The sequence below is a fragment of the Pseudophryne corroboree genome, chromosome 1 (assembly GCF_028390025.1).
Source record: "Pseudophryne corroboree isolate aPseCor3 chromosome 1, aPseCor3.hap2, whole genome shotgun sequence".
In the NCBI taxonomy this organism is placed as follows: Eukaryota; Metazoa; Chordata; class Amphibia; order Anura; family Myobatrachidae; genus Pseudophryne; species Pseudophryne corroboree.
Window position 1 is genome coordinate 111,399,216 of NC_086444.1, and position 14,899 is coordinate 111,414,114.

Below are 14,899 nucleotides of genomic sequence, written 5' to 3' on the forward strand. Positions count from 1 at the left end.
AAGGAGGCTGATCCGGACAGACGGATGGGACCGGATTGGGTCCGGAAAAGCTTGAACCGGCTGGGACCGGAGGAGTCTTTGGATTGACATTCGAATCAGCTGGAACTGAAGGAGTCTTTGGACCTACGGATGGAACTGGATTGGGTCCAGAGATATCGGAATCGGCTGGAACCGAAGGAATCTTCAGACAGACAGATGGAACCGGATTGAGTCTAAAGACAGTTGAATCAGCTCTAACTGAAGGAGTCAGAATCCGGTTAGAACCGGAATGAGTGGTATCCGAGTGTTCAGTTAGACCATCCTGGACCTGGTCCATGCTGGATGCCAACAGGGTGGTGCTCTCTGAAGACGGCAAACAGGAGTTCATAACTGCATCTGTAGCACAAAAATTTCCATCTGGGAACTTGGCTCTGGATACTTCCCTTGGGACTGAAACTTTGGTGACCCCTCCTGGGGTTGATGAATCAGACACCTCTCTCAGGGTTGTTTTCTCCAGCACCCCTCCTGGGGTTGACAGATCAGAAACTCCTTTTTGAGAAGACTCATATGCCCCTTCTAGAGCTTGAACATTGGATACCCCTCCTAGGGTTGTAGACACAGACGCCCCTCCTTGGGCTGTAGACACAGACGCCCCTCCTTGGGCTGAGTAAAGAGCATCATCATTCCAGGAAAGTTCGGACGCTAGGATCTGGTACTGTACCAGATATTTACCGACTGTTCGTGTCCCCTGACGTAGCCGGAGGATATCAGAGGAGGCAGAGGTCACACGACCTGGTTCATCAAAGATGCGCCTGAAGGTTGCCACGAAATCTGCATATGAAGAGAGCAGGGCATCAGACTTCTCCCATAGAGGTGATACCCAATCGAGGGCGGAGCCACTGAGGAGGGAGATGATGTAAGCAACCTTGGTGCGGTCAGTTGGGAAACTGCCAGGCTGTAACTCAAAATATATCTCACACTGATTTAGGAAACCCCGACAGGCTTTTGGGGAACCATCAAACTTGGCAGGTGTCGGTAAATGGAGACAAGGAGCAGAAACGGGAATGGTGGGTGGGGATACCACCAAAGGTACTGCAGTCGGCACACTGGACGCCCCTGAACCACGGAGGGTTACTTGTATTCCATCCAGCCGAGAGGAGAGGTCCTGGAGACAGCGGATCATATGGCCCTGTGCAGTCTCCTGTCGTTCAAGGCAGGCTGCAAGTTCTTGCATCGGCCTGGTCTCTTGGACCTGGTCTCCGGCCGGATCCATGAGGTCAGTGCTTACTGTCACAACTGAGGGCTGGTGCTGACCAGGGGGAAGCCTCAGTTGTAGGGGCTGAGGTATATGTGTACCTGGGAGGCAGTACAGGGTTCTTGGACATGCAGGGAACCTTTAGAACAAATGCCCGAAGGCGTGACCACGACAACAAGGGAAAGTTCAAAGGTTTTATTAAACACAGTTCAGAGGAATACTGATGACTTGGTACTGGTAATAGGAAACACATTTCAGAGAAATACTTGGGATCGATGACGGAACACCGATGGTTACTTTGGGATCGTTGGTAAGCTTTGAGTGAAGCTGGGGTTCGCAGATAGAAATGCACTATTGTACTAGAAGCACAGGTGAAGCATGATGGGGATCGCTGGAGAAGAAGCTGGGAATGGCTGCTGGGAAGCCGGAGTTCAGACACAGGTGAATCAGGGTCAGTGGTGCAAGTGGGCGGGTACGGGTGGGTACGGCATACCCGTAAGAATTTAGCCGTGGGTACGCCGTACCCACACCGACGGGCCGCCGCTCCTCGCACCGCCGCTGATGTGAGGGAAGGAGAGCGCAGCCTGTGCCTCTCCTTCCCCTCAGTCTCCGGCGGGTGTCTCACAGTTTAATTCAGCGCCGATCCGTGAGCCAATCAGAGCTCGCGGTGCGAGCTCTGATTGGCTCACGGATCGGCGCTGAATTAAACTGTGAGACACCCGCCGGAGACTGAGGGGAAGGAGAGGCACAGGCTGCGCTCTCCTTCCCTCACACAGGACGGCAGCGGCCAGCGGCAGCGGTGAGCAGGGAAGGGGGGGGGCATGTTATACCTGGCACTGGGGGATATCTGGCACTGGGGGGGCATTTCTATCTGGCACTGGGGGATATCTGGCACTGGGGGGCATATATACCTGGCACTGGGGGATATCTGGCACTGGGGGGCATATATACCTGGCACTGGGGGATATCTGGCACTGGGGGGGCATTTCTATCTGGCACTGGGGGATATCTGGCACTGGGGGGCATTTCTATCTGGCACTGGGGGATATCTGGCACTGGGGGGCATATATACCTGGCACTGGGGGATATCTGGCACTGGGGGGCATATATACCTGGCACTGGGGGATATCTGGCACTGGGGAGCATATATACCTGGCACTGGGGGATATCTGGCACAGGGGGGCATGTATACCTGGCACTGGGGGATATCTGGCACTGGGGGCATATCTGGCACTGTAGGGGCATTTCTGTATCTGGCACGGGGGGCAATGTATATCTGACACAGTGGGGGCATTTGTGTATCTGGCACTGTGGGGCAATGTGTATCTGGCACTGTGGGGCAATGTATATCTGGCACTGTGGGGCAACGTGTATCTGACACTGCGAGGCAATGTATATCTGGCACTCTGGGGGCATTTCTGTATCTGGCACTGTGGGGCAATGTGTATCTGGCACTGTTAGTCAATGTGTATCTGGCACTGTGGGGCAATGTATATCTGTCACTGTGGGGCAATGTGTATCTGGCACTGTTAGTCAATGTGTATCTTGCACTGTGGGGCAATGTATATCTGTCACTGTGGGGCAACGTGTATCTGGCACTATTGGGGTCATACGTGTATCTGCCCCTCCCCCATATGTGTATCACGCCCCCATTTTCATTGGCCACGCCCCATGTGGCATTTGGCCACACCCATTTTTTTGCCACAGTACCCGTAAGACATTTTTTCTGCTTGCACCACTGATCAGGGTAGACTGTAGAGGGTTAATCACTGGAGTGTCGGGTTACACTGCAGAGTATAATCACCAGAGAGTCAGGCTGTACTGCAGAGAAAGTCCATGGGAGAACTGCACACTGGAATCACTGAAGACAATTGAAGCACTGACATCTTTCCAGCCCAGGAACAAGATATTTATACCTGCTGGGAAACAGGGATTGGCTGGCTGATTAAGCAGAGTCTAGAGTGCAGCTGCTGGGTAATTAGGTAGAAACCGGAGTGCAGCTGATTGGCTGAAAAGTAACATGTGATGAAAACAAACATGGCTGCGCCCATGTTTGAACTTGGAGCGAAAGACTGTTTGTAACTTGCATGTGAGTTTTAACCATGAAGCTGCCAGAATCACAGTGAAGAGATTTAAGACAATGAGATGCAGCGTGCTGCATGCAGACAGTGCAGATGGAATCCAGGCTTGGAACACTGGGACAGTCTCAGGAGGCATTTGGAAGGTAAATACTGATAAGGAATTACCTGGATCGTGACACACCAAGGAGAGCAAGTGTTTTTTTTTGTTTTTTTTTTGGGTGGGGGTGGGGGTGGGGGTAGGTTAGGAAGAAGTTTTGCCTAGGGTGCCGAGATACCTTGCACCGGCCCTGGGTGAGGGGGTTTCCAGTTGCCATTAAACCCTCCCACACTGTCCGCACCATGGCCCTCATTCCGAGTCGTTCGCTCTGTATTTTTCATCGCATCGCAGTGAAATTCCGCTTAGTGCGCATGCGCAATATTCGCACTGCGACTGCGCCAAGTATCTTTGCTATGAAGAAAGTATTTTTACTCACGGCTTTCTCATCGCTCCGGCGAACGTAATGTGATTGACAGGAAATGGGTGTTACTGGGCGGAAACACGGCGTTTTATGGGCGTGTGGCTGAAAACGCTACCGTTTCCGGAAAAAACGCAGGAGTGGCCGGAGAAACGGGGGAGTGGTTGGGCGAACGCTGGGTGTGTTTGTGACGTCAAACCAGGAACGACAAGCACTGAACTGATCGCACAGGCAGAGTAAGTCTGGAGCTACTCTAAAACTGCTAAGTAGTTTGTGCTCGCAATATTGCGAATACATCGGTCGCAATTTTAAGATGCTAAGATACACTCCCAGTAGGCGGCGGCTTAGCGTGTGTAACTCTGCTAAATTCGCCTTGCGACCGATCAACTCGGAATGAGGGCCCATGACCATAATAACAATGGTATAGTTAGTATTTTACTAGAGCTACATGTTTTATGGATCTCCACAGTATCACAAATTAAATAATTAGTACCACCTGTGAATAGGGAGATCAATGCAGTGGCTCATGCGGGGGGTGGGAGCATGGACCAAATGTATTTATTTTTGTTCTTACCATGGTCCCGAGGACCGTGGTTGTTGCATCGCCCCCTAGCGGCATTATTCCTGTGGGGGAGTGGGTCTGAATAGCACTTGTTTATTTATTTACTACAGAGACATTAATAAGGGAAAGAGAGACGGACATTTTCTTGTAGCCCATATAAATGGGGGCATGGCCATTAAAAGGGGTGTGGTCATTAAAAAGGGGCATGGTCTTAAGAGTACTGTATCTCACCATATACCCTTTATACACATTATGCACCACAATAGTAGGACCCCTTATACTATCTAGTACTGGTCCTCCTTACACATTATGCCACAAGGAGCACCTAATGATGTAAGGCTGGCCCCCCATCCTCCTGCTGCTCATCATTCAGCGCTGCTCTACTAATAGCAGTGTGCAGACTCGAGTCTGCACACTGCTAATAGTATTAAAGGGAAAAAAATCCGGGTCAGTGGCGAAGTGCCGGTATGCCATGATACCATTGCATATCGACCCACTTCAACACCATTGTATATATATGTCCAGGATCTTTGACCACTCCAATATTCTGCAATGCAGGGGAATTGGACTGTAGATCGATGCCCGCATCCAGGAAAATACATTCAACTAATTATGCCGTCTTCATGGGTAGCCACACCTGCTCTAATAGCCCCCTCTAGACTTCCTACATTTGCCCCTGCTTTATGTTCTGCTTTGCTGCTTGTTGTCAGTGGTGTATGTATATTGGGTGCAATGTGTGCGCACACTGCCCCCATTTATTAAATACTCAGCTTCCAGAGTCCCCCGCCAGCGGCAGCATCTCTCAACAAATCTCCAGCCAAATGGTGGCCATTCTTCAGAAGATTTGCACATGTGCAGTAAGGAATTCTCTGGGAAAATAGCTATTGCACCATTTCCCCTGAGATATGCACAAGTGCAATAGAGTCTGTGCCCCTCTAGTGCTCAGACTCTATTGCGCTGACGGGCTCCAGCTACAGAGTAGGCAGCTTCGACAGAGGAGGATGGACACGGGCCTCCTCTGTTAATACACACCCGGCTTGTGGTGCTCTATAAATAATAATATTAATAATTATTATTACTACCACTGCACTAAAATATCAAAGTTTCAGTATAATCTTGATAATGTGAACAACACACAGAAAAAACAAATCCTTTTGCGTTACTCTGTAGGACTGTCATTCTCAGGCAGTACGTCACATGCAGCGCAGCACATTAAATAATTTCAGAACACGCAGAGCTCGTAAAACATAGTCCTCAAAGCAGCAGATCTTCAAGAAGATTAAAGAATGATTCTGATCTATCCGGTGGAAAATAAAAGTTTCCCATGCGCTTCTCGTGTCCTATATCTTATCTCTCAGGAGACAAGGACACATTGGAACATGCCCATAGGGGCTGATTCATTAATCTGCAGAACAAGCAGTACCGTACATTAACACAGCTTCATCTGTCTTTTAATTAGTTTCTCAACTTCTCTGAAAAATGTAATTATTTTAACTTGTCACTTCAATTTGATATGCTAATCTAATGCGCAGCTCAACTAGCATTGGAAAGACTTTGGCCCGATTCAGACCTGATCTGAGTTGTGCAAAATCGTACAGCGGCTGATTATCTAATGACTGCGCATGCGTATGCACCGCAATGCATAGGCGCGATGCCAAACCACAACAGAATGTGGTGCGAAAATTTAGATTGCTGGGTGTACGCAAGGTGATTGACAGGAAAAGGACGTTTGGGGGGGTAGTAACTGGCCATTTTCTGGGAGTGTCAGGAAAAATGCAGGCGTCCCTAACCTTTTCTGGAAGGGTGTGTGACGTCAGCTCCGGCTCCGATCATCCTGTTTGTATATCACTGTAGGAGTAGGTCCTGGGCTACGCACAGACTGCACAGACTGGAAAAATCATTCGATGGTGAGTGAGTTGCAAACGGATTTGCAGTTGTCCGCTGTCTGGCTGAATTTTTGCACGGCGTACACATGCATTCGCACACTTGCACGGGGGCGGGTTTTCACTCTCTATGGGAATCGACTATCTAATCGCTGCCTTCTGCAAATTTGCTGAGGAGCGATCAGGTCTGAATCAGGCCCTTTGTGCAATGATTAATTTACATGATTTTGTGTTGGCGCGCGGAAGGGTGGCTGATGGCGGTAATGCCTGCTGCACACAGATCTATTGCTACTTTTGTAAGATTCTTGTTACCATGTGACTTCCTCCTTTCAATTTCAGTCATATTTACCAACTCTCCCAGAGTACTGATGGTGTAGTGATTAGCATTACTGCCTCACAGCACTAAGGTGACTGCCTCACAGCACTAAGGTGTAATGGATAGCATTACTGCCTCATACCACTAAGGTGTAATGTTTAGCATTACTGCCTCACAGCACTAAGGTGTAATGGATAGCATTAATGCCTCACAGCACTAAGGTGTAACGTCTAGCATTACTGCCTCACAGCACTAAGGTGTAATGGATAGCATTACTGCCTCATAGCACTAAGGTGTAATAGATAACATTACTGCCTCATAGTGGCACTGCAGTGTCAGACAGGATGGCACTTCAAAAAAATAGTCCCCAAACAGCACATGATGCAAAGAAAAAAAGAGGCGCACCAAGGTCGCTGTGTGACTAAGCTAAGCGACACAAGTGGCCGACACAAACACCTGGCCCATCTATGAGTGGCACTGCAGTGTCAGACAGGATGGCATTTCAAAAAAATTGTCCCCAAACAGCACATGATGCAAAGAAAAAAAGAGGCGCACCAAGGTCGCTGTGTGACTAAGCTAAGCAACACAAGTGGCCGACACAAACAAGTCACCTGGCCCATCTAGGAGTGGCACTGCAGTGTCAGACAGGATGGCACTTAAAAAAATAGTCCCCAAACAGCACATGATGCAAAGAAAAATGAAAGAAAAAAGAGGTGCAAGATGGAATTGTCCTTGGGCCCTCCCACCCACCTTTATGTTGTATAAACAGGACATGCACACTTTAACGAACCCATCATTTCAACGACAGGGTCTGCCACACGACTGTGACTGAAATGACTGGTTGGTTTGGGCCCCCACCAAAAAAGAAGCAATCAATCTCTCCTTGCACAAACTGGCTCTACAGAGGCAAGATGTCCACCTCATCATCATCCTCCGATTCCTCACCCCTTTCACTATGTACATCCCCCTCCTCACTGATTATTAATTCGTCCCCACTGGAATCCACCATCTCAGATTCCTGTGTACTTTCTGGAGGCAATTGCTGGTGAATGTCTCCACGGAGGAATTGATTATAATTCATTTTGATGAACATCATCTTCTCCACATTTTCTGGAAGTAACCTCGTACGCCGATTGCTGACAAGGTGAGCGGCTGCACTAAACACTCTTTCGGAGTACACACTGGAGGGAGGGCAACTTAGGTAGAATAAAGCCAGTTTGTGCAAGGGGCTCCAAATTGCCTCTTTTTCCTACCAGCATACGTACGTACTGTCTGACGTGCCTACTTGGATGCGGTCACTCATATAATCCTCCACCATTCTTTCAATGGTGACAGAATCATATGCAGTGACAGTAGACGACATGTCAGTAATCGTTGGCAGGTCCTTCAGTCCAGACCAGATGTCAGCACTCGCTCCAGACTGCTCTGCATCACCGCCAGCGGGTGGGCTCAGAATTCTTAGCCTTTTCCTCGCACCCCCAGTTGCGGGAGAATGTGAAGGAGGATGCATCGGAGGAATCCCAGGCAGGAGAGGACTCGTCAGACTTGCCAGTGACATGGCCTGCAGGACTATTGGCTTTCCTGCGTAAGGTGGAAATTGATACTGAGGGAGTTGGTGGTGTGGTTTGCAGGAGCTTGGTTACAAGAGGAAGGGATTTAGTGGTCAGTGGACTGCTTCCGCTGTCATCCAAAGTTTTTGAACTTGTCCCTGACTTCTGATGAATGCGGTCCAGGTGACGTATAAGGGAGGATGTTCCTAGGTGGTTAACGTCCTTACCCCTACTTATTACAGCTTGACAAAGGCAACACACGGCTTGACACCAGTTGTCCGTATTTCTGTTGAAATAATTCCACACCGAAGAGGTGATTTTTTTTTTGTATTTTGACCAGGCATGTCAATGGCCATATTCGTCCCGCGGACAACAGGTGTCTCCCCGGGTGCCTGACTTAAACAAACCACCTCACCATCAGAATCCTCCTTGTCAATTTCCTCCCCAGCGCCAGCAACACCCATATCCTCATCCTGGTGTACTTCAACAGTGACATCTTCAATTTGACTATCAGGAACTGGACTGCAGGTGCTCCTTCCAGCACTTGCAGGGGGCGTGCTAATGGTGGAAGGCGCAACCTCTTCCCGTCCAGTGTTGGGAAGGTCAGGCATCGCAACCGACACAATTGGACTCTCCTTGGGGATTTGTGATTTAGAAGAATTCACAGTTCTTTGCTGTGCTTTTGCCATCTTAACTCTTTTAAGTTTTCTAGCAGGAGGATGAGTGCTTCCATCCTCAGGTGAAGCTGAACCACTAGCCTTGAACATAGGCCAGGGCCTCAGCCGTTCCTTGCCACTCCGTGTCGTAAATGGCACATTGGCAAGTTTACGCTTCTCCTCAGACGATTTTGATTTAGATTTTTGGGTCATTTTACTGAGCTTTATTTTTTTGGATTTTACATGCTCTCTACTATGACATTGTGCATCGGCCTTGGCAGACGACGTTGATGGCATTTCATCGTCTCGGCCATGGCTAGTGGCAGCAGCTTCAGCACGAGGTGGAAGTGGATCTTGATTTTTCCCTATTTTACCCTCCACATTTTTGTTCTCCATTTTTTAATGTGTGGAATTATATGCCAGTAATAGATCAACGTATAATACTGGTGGTCACTGGTCAGCAAAACTCTGCACTGTACTCCTCCTATATAATACTGCTGGTCCCCAGTCCCCACAATAAAGCAGTGTGAGCACAGATATATGCAGCACACTGAGCACAGATATGGAGCGTTTTTCAGGCAGACAACGTATAATACTGGTGGTCACTAGTCAGCAAAACTCTGCACTGTACTCCTCCTATATAATACTGCTGGTTCCCAGACCCCACAATAAAGCAGCGTGAGCACAGATATATGCAGCACACTGAGCACAGATATGGAGCGTTTTTCAGGCAGACAACGTATAATAAAGGTGGTCACTGGTCAGCAAAACTCTGCACTGTACTCCTCCTATATAATACTGCTGGTCCCCAGTCCCCACAATAAAGCAGTGTGAGCACAGATATATGCAGCACACTGAGCACAGATATGGTGCGTTTTTCAGGCAGACAACATATAATACTGGTGGTCACTGGTCAGCAAAACTCTGCACTGTACTCCTATATATAATACTGCTGGTCCCCAGTCCCCACAATAAAGCAGTGTGAGCACAGATATATGCAGCACACTGAGCACAGATATGGAGCGTTTTTCAGGCAGAGAACGTATAATACTGGTGGTCACTGGTCAGCAAAACTCTGCACTGTACTCCTCCTATATAATACTGCTGGTCCCCAGTCCACACAATAAAGCAGTGTGAGCACAGATATATGCAGCACACTGAGCACAGATATGGAGCGTTTTTCAGGCAGACAACGTATAATACTGGTGGTCACTGGTCAGCAAAACTCTGCACTGTACTCCTCCTATATAATACTGCTGGTCCCCAGTCCCCACAATAAAGCAGTCTGAGCACAGATATATGCAGCACACTGAGCACAGATATGGAGCGTTTTTCAGGCAGACAACGTATACTGGTGGTCACTGGTCAGCAAAACTCTGTACTGTACTCCTCCTATATAATACTGCTGGTCCCCAGTCCCCACAATAAAGCAGTGTGAGCACAGATATATGCAGCACACTAAGCACAGATATGGAGCGTTTTTCAGGCAGACAACGTATACTGGTGGTCACTGGTCAGCAAAACTCTGCACTGTACTCCTCCTATATAATACTGCTGGTCCCCAGTCCCCACAATAAAGCAGCGTGAGCACAGATATATGCAGCACACTGAGCACAGATATGGAGTGTTTTTCAGGCAGACAACGTATACTGGTGGTCACTGGTCAGCAAAAATCTGCACTGTACTCCTCCTATAATACTGCTGGTCCCCAGAATAAAGATATTTGCACTGCAGCCCCCTGAAACAAAGTGAGAGGACGCCAGCCACGTCCTCTCACTATCATTTCCAATGCACGAGTGAAAAATGGCGGCAACGCGCGGCTTTATTTAGAATCCGAATCTCGCGAGAATCCGACAGTAGGATGATGACGTTCAGGCGCGCTCGGGTTAACCGAGCAAGGCAGGAAGATTTGAATCTACCTCGGAACCGTGTAAAAAGGGTGAAGTTCGGGGGGATTCGGATTCCGACGAACCGAACCTGCTCATCACTAATATGAACATACATGTGAAGTTGTATGTAATATATGTCTTGGCTTACTTCCCCGGGACTCAGCAGCTGCCGCAGCATGCGACATTCTGCTCAGCCTGTCAATTGTCATTTAGCCCACCCCTGGACTCCCATTGGCTGGTTTCACTTGACATATATGTTCATATGTCCTGGCCATCTCCCTCCTGCAGCCTTTGGACAGTGATGCAGCCCAGGAGCAGCAGCCGCCGCTGGCACTCACTCATTTCTTCACCCCTGACTAACCTTAGGCAGCTAATCTGCAAACATAGGGGGTAATTCAGACGTGATCGCTGCTGTGCACCGACGCGTCAGACGACTGCTCCGGGCATCGGTGACTAGCGAAAGGATGGGGCGAAAATTTCAAACGCACAGACGTTCGCAAGGTGATTGACAGGAAGAGGCGTTTGTGGGTGGCAACTGAGTGTTTTACATGAGTGTCCAGGAAAATGCAGGCGGGATCAGCCGTTTTCAGGGAGGGTGTCTGACATCAGCTCTGGCCCCGATCAGCTTGAAACAATTGCAGCTACTGAGTAAAGGTGTGTACACACGGTAAGATATTTTCTTCCGATTCTGACTATATAGTCAGAATCGGAAGAAAAGATAGTGCAGATCGCAAGGTGACAGTCACCTTGCGATCCCGATCCGATGCCGATGCGCGGCCCCGCGCGGTCGGCATCGGCAGAAAAAATAGGCTGTGCAGGCAAGTCAATCCTGGCTATCTCTATAGAAGAGATAGTCAGGATTGACATCGCACATAGCCAGCATCGCAAGCACACTCTTTATGTGCTTGCGATACTGGCTAAGTGCCGTCCCGGACCCCTGTCGCACGGTGAGAATCGGATAAGTCCGAATCTCACCGTGTGTATGCACCCTAAGTCCTAGGCTGAGCAGAGACTGCACAAACCGATGTTTGAGCAGCTCTTCTACAAAAGCGATCGCACACCTCACCGCACTTTTCCCCTCCCCCTGTAGGTGGCGACTGACTATCTGATCGCAGGGCAGCAAAAAACGCAGCCCAGCGATCATGTCTGATTACCCCCATAATGTCTCAGTCCTATCACAGGTATCATGCCCAGTCTCAGCCCAGCTTCCTGCAGCCATAACACACGCTCCGGCCTACTCACACTCAAGGCTCCCTGTCTGGCTTCTTCCTAATAATGGCCCTCATTCCGAGTTGTTTGCTCGTTAGCTGCTTTTAGCAGCATTGCACACGCTAAGCCGCCGCCCTCTGGGAGTGTATCTAAGCATAGCAGAATTGCGAACGAAAGATTCGCAGAATTGCGAATAGAAATTTCTTAGCAGTTTCTGAGTAGCTCGAGACTTACTCAGCCATTGCGATCAGTTCCGTCAGTTTCGTTCCTGGTTTGACGTCACAAACACACCCTGCGTTCGCCCAGACACTCCCGCGTTTTTCCCAGAAACGCCAGCGTTTTTTCGCACACGCCCAGAAAACGTCAAGTTTCCGCCCAGAAACACCCACTTCCTGTCAATCACACTACGATCACCAGAACGATGAAAAATCCTCGTTATGCCGTGAGTAAAATACCTAACTTTTGTGTAAAATAACTAAGCGCATGCGCTCTGCGAACCTTGCGCATGTGCAGTAAGCGACTAATCACAATATAGCGGAAATCGGCAACGAGCGAACAACTCGGAATGACCCCCAAAGTGTAGCTCAGTCCCAGAGTTTCATGGCCTTCTCTGTCTCCTACAGGTTTAGGCTCAGGGATCCTGGCTCTCAATGGCTTAGTAGCACAATGGGGCAGATGTATTAAACTGGGGAAGGCATAAGGAAGTGATAAACCAGTGATAAATGTAAGGTGATAAATGCACCAGCCAATTAGCTCCAATATGTAAATTAACAGTTAGGAGTTGGTTGGCTGGAGTTGGTTGCCTTCTCCAGTGAGCTCTGTCTGTCTCAGGGGGTGATTCAGACCTGATCGCTTGGCTGCAAACTTTGCTGTCCTGCGTTCGGATAGTGGCCGCCTTCAGAGAGAGTGTAAATGCGCCGTGCAAGTGTGCGATTCCATGTGTACGCTGAGCTGCAAAAATCCACTTTGTGCAGACTCTGCGCAGCCCAGGACTTACTCCTACAGTGCGATGAGAACAGGTTGATCGGGGCCGAAGCTGACATCAGACACCCCCCCTGAAAACGCTTGGGCACACCGGCGTTTTTCCGGACACTCCCAGTAAACGGTCAGTTACCACCAACAAATGGCCTCTTCTTGTCAATCACCTTGTGAATGCCCGTGCGATCAGATTTTTCGCAACATCCCGTCACTGACCGGTAATGCCCTTTGTTGCTGCATTGCGGTGCATACGCAGTTACTACCTGATCGCCCGCTATATGAAAACGCACAGCAGCAATCAGGTCTGAATCACCACCTCTGTCTCAACAGGGCAGCTTACACATGCCTCAGCCTGTCCTGACTTCAGAGTCTTCTAGTCTTACTCTCCACTGCAGCCATTAGGTGATCCATCGCTGCTGCTGTCCTGCACTGTACCTTGCTGCGTCTTGTCCCCGGAGGCTTCACAATGACTCCCAGCCGGCGGGGTTGGCAGCGTTTGCGTTATGCGGTTGGTATGACTCCCCTCTTTTACATACCTTACAACACTGCCCAGGTGAAAACCGGTACAAAATCGGAAAGGGGGCGTGATCATGGGTAAAGGGGTGTGGCTAAGTGGCTCTCCCATAGGCTTCCATTGCAATGGGAGACACTGAAAACCGGTACAAGGACCCTTTTGACCCGTACAGATCATCAAAAAACTGTACTGTACCGGCCAAAAAGGTACAGTTGGAGGGTATGCTACATCGCATCCTCACCTTCACAACCACCACTGGTCAAATAAGACGCATATTGTGAGCAAATATGACACTATGCGTGGCTGAGTTTCCAGGGACCTGGCGTGCCAAGAGTGTATAAGGACACATATGTAGTATGTCTTTCCATTATTCATGTAAGATTCACAGATATATAGCGTTTATGGTCTTTCCTACCTTTTTCCAATTAACCAGGAATTTCTCTATCGTCCTTGTGGATGCTGGGGTTCCTGAAAGGACCATGGGGAATAGCGGCTCCGCAGGAGACAGGGCACAAAAAGTAAAGCTTTCCGATCAGGTGGTGTGCACTGGCTCCTCCCCCTATGACCCTCCTCCAGACTCCAGTTAGATTTTTGTGCCCGGCCGAGAAGGGTGCAATCTAGGTGGCTCTCCTAAAGAGCTGCTTAGAGAAAGTTTAGCTTAGGTTTTTTTATTTTACAGTGAGTCCTGCTGGCAACAGGATCACTGCAACGAGGGACTTAGGGGAGAAGGAGTGAACTCACCTGCGTGCAGGATGGATTGGCTTCTTGGCTACTGGACATCAGCTCCAGAGGGACGATCACAGGTACAGCCTGGATGGTCACCGGAGCCGCGCCGCCGGCCCCCTTGCAGATGCTGAAGTAAGAAGAGGTCCAGAATCGGCGGCTGAAGACTCCTGCAGTCTTCTAAAGGTAGCGCACAGCACTGCAGCTGTGCGCCATTTTCCTCTCAGCACACTTCACACGGCAGTCACTGAGGGTGCAGGGCGCTGGGAGGGGGGCGCCCTGGGAGGCAAATGAAAACCTTTTTTGGCGAAAAATACCTCACATATAGCCCCCAGAGGCTATATGGAGATATTTAACCCCTGCCAAGATTCACTAAATAGCGGGAGACGAGCCCGCCGAAAAAGGGGCGGGGCCTATCTCCTCAGCACACAGCGCCATTTTCTCTCACAGAAAGCCTGGAGAGAAGGCTCCCAGGCTCTCCCCTGCACTGCACTACAGAAACAGGGTTAAAACAGAGAGGGGGGGCACTGATTTTGGCGATATTGAGATATATATAAAGATGCTATAAGGGAAAACACTTATATAAGGTTGTCCCTATAGAATTATAGCGTTTTGGTGTGTGCTGGCAAACTCTCCCTCTGTCTCCCCAAAGGGCTAGTGTGGGTCCTGTCCTCTGTCAGAGCATTCCCGGTGTGTGTGCTGTGTGTCGGTACGTGTGTGTCGACATGTATGAGGACGATGTTGGTGAGGAGGCGGAGAAATTGCCTGTAATGGTGATGTCACTCTCTAGGGAGTCGACACCGGAATGGATGGCTTATTTAGGGAATTACGTGAGAATGTCAACACGCT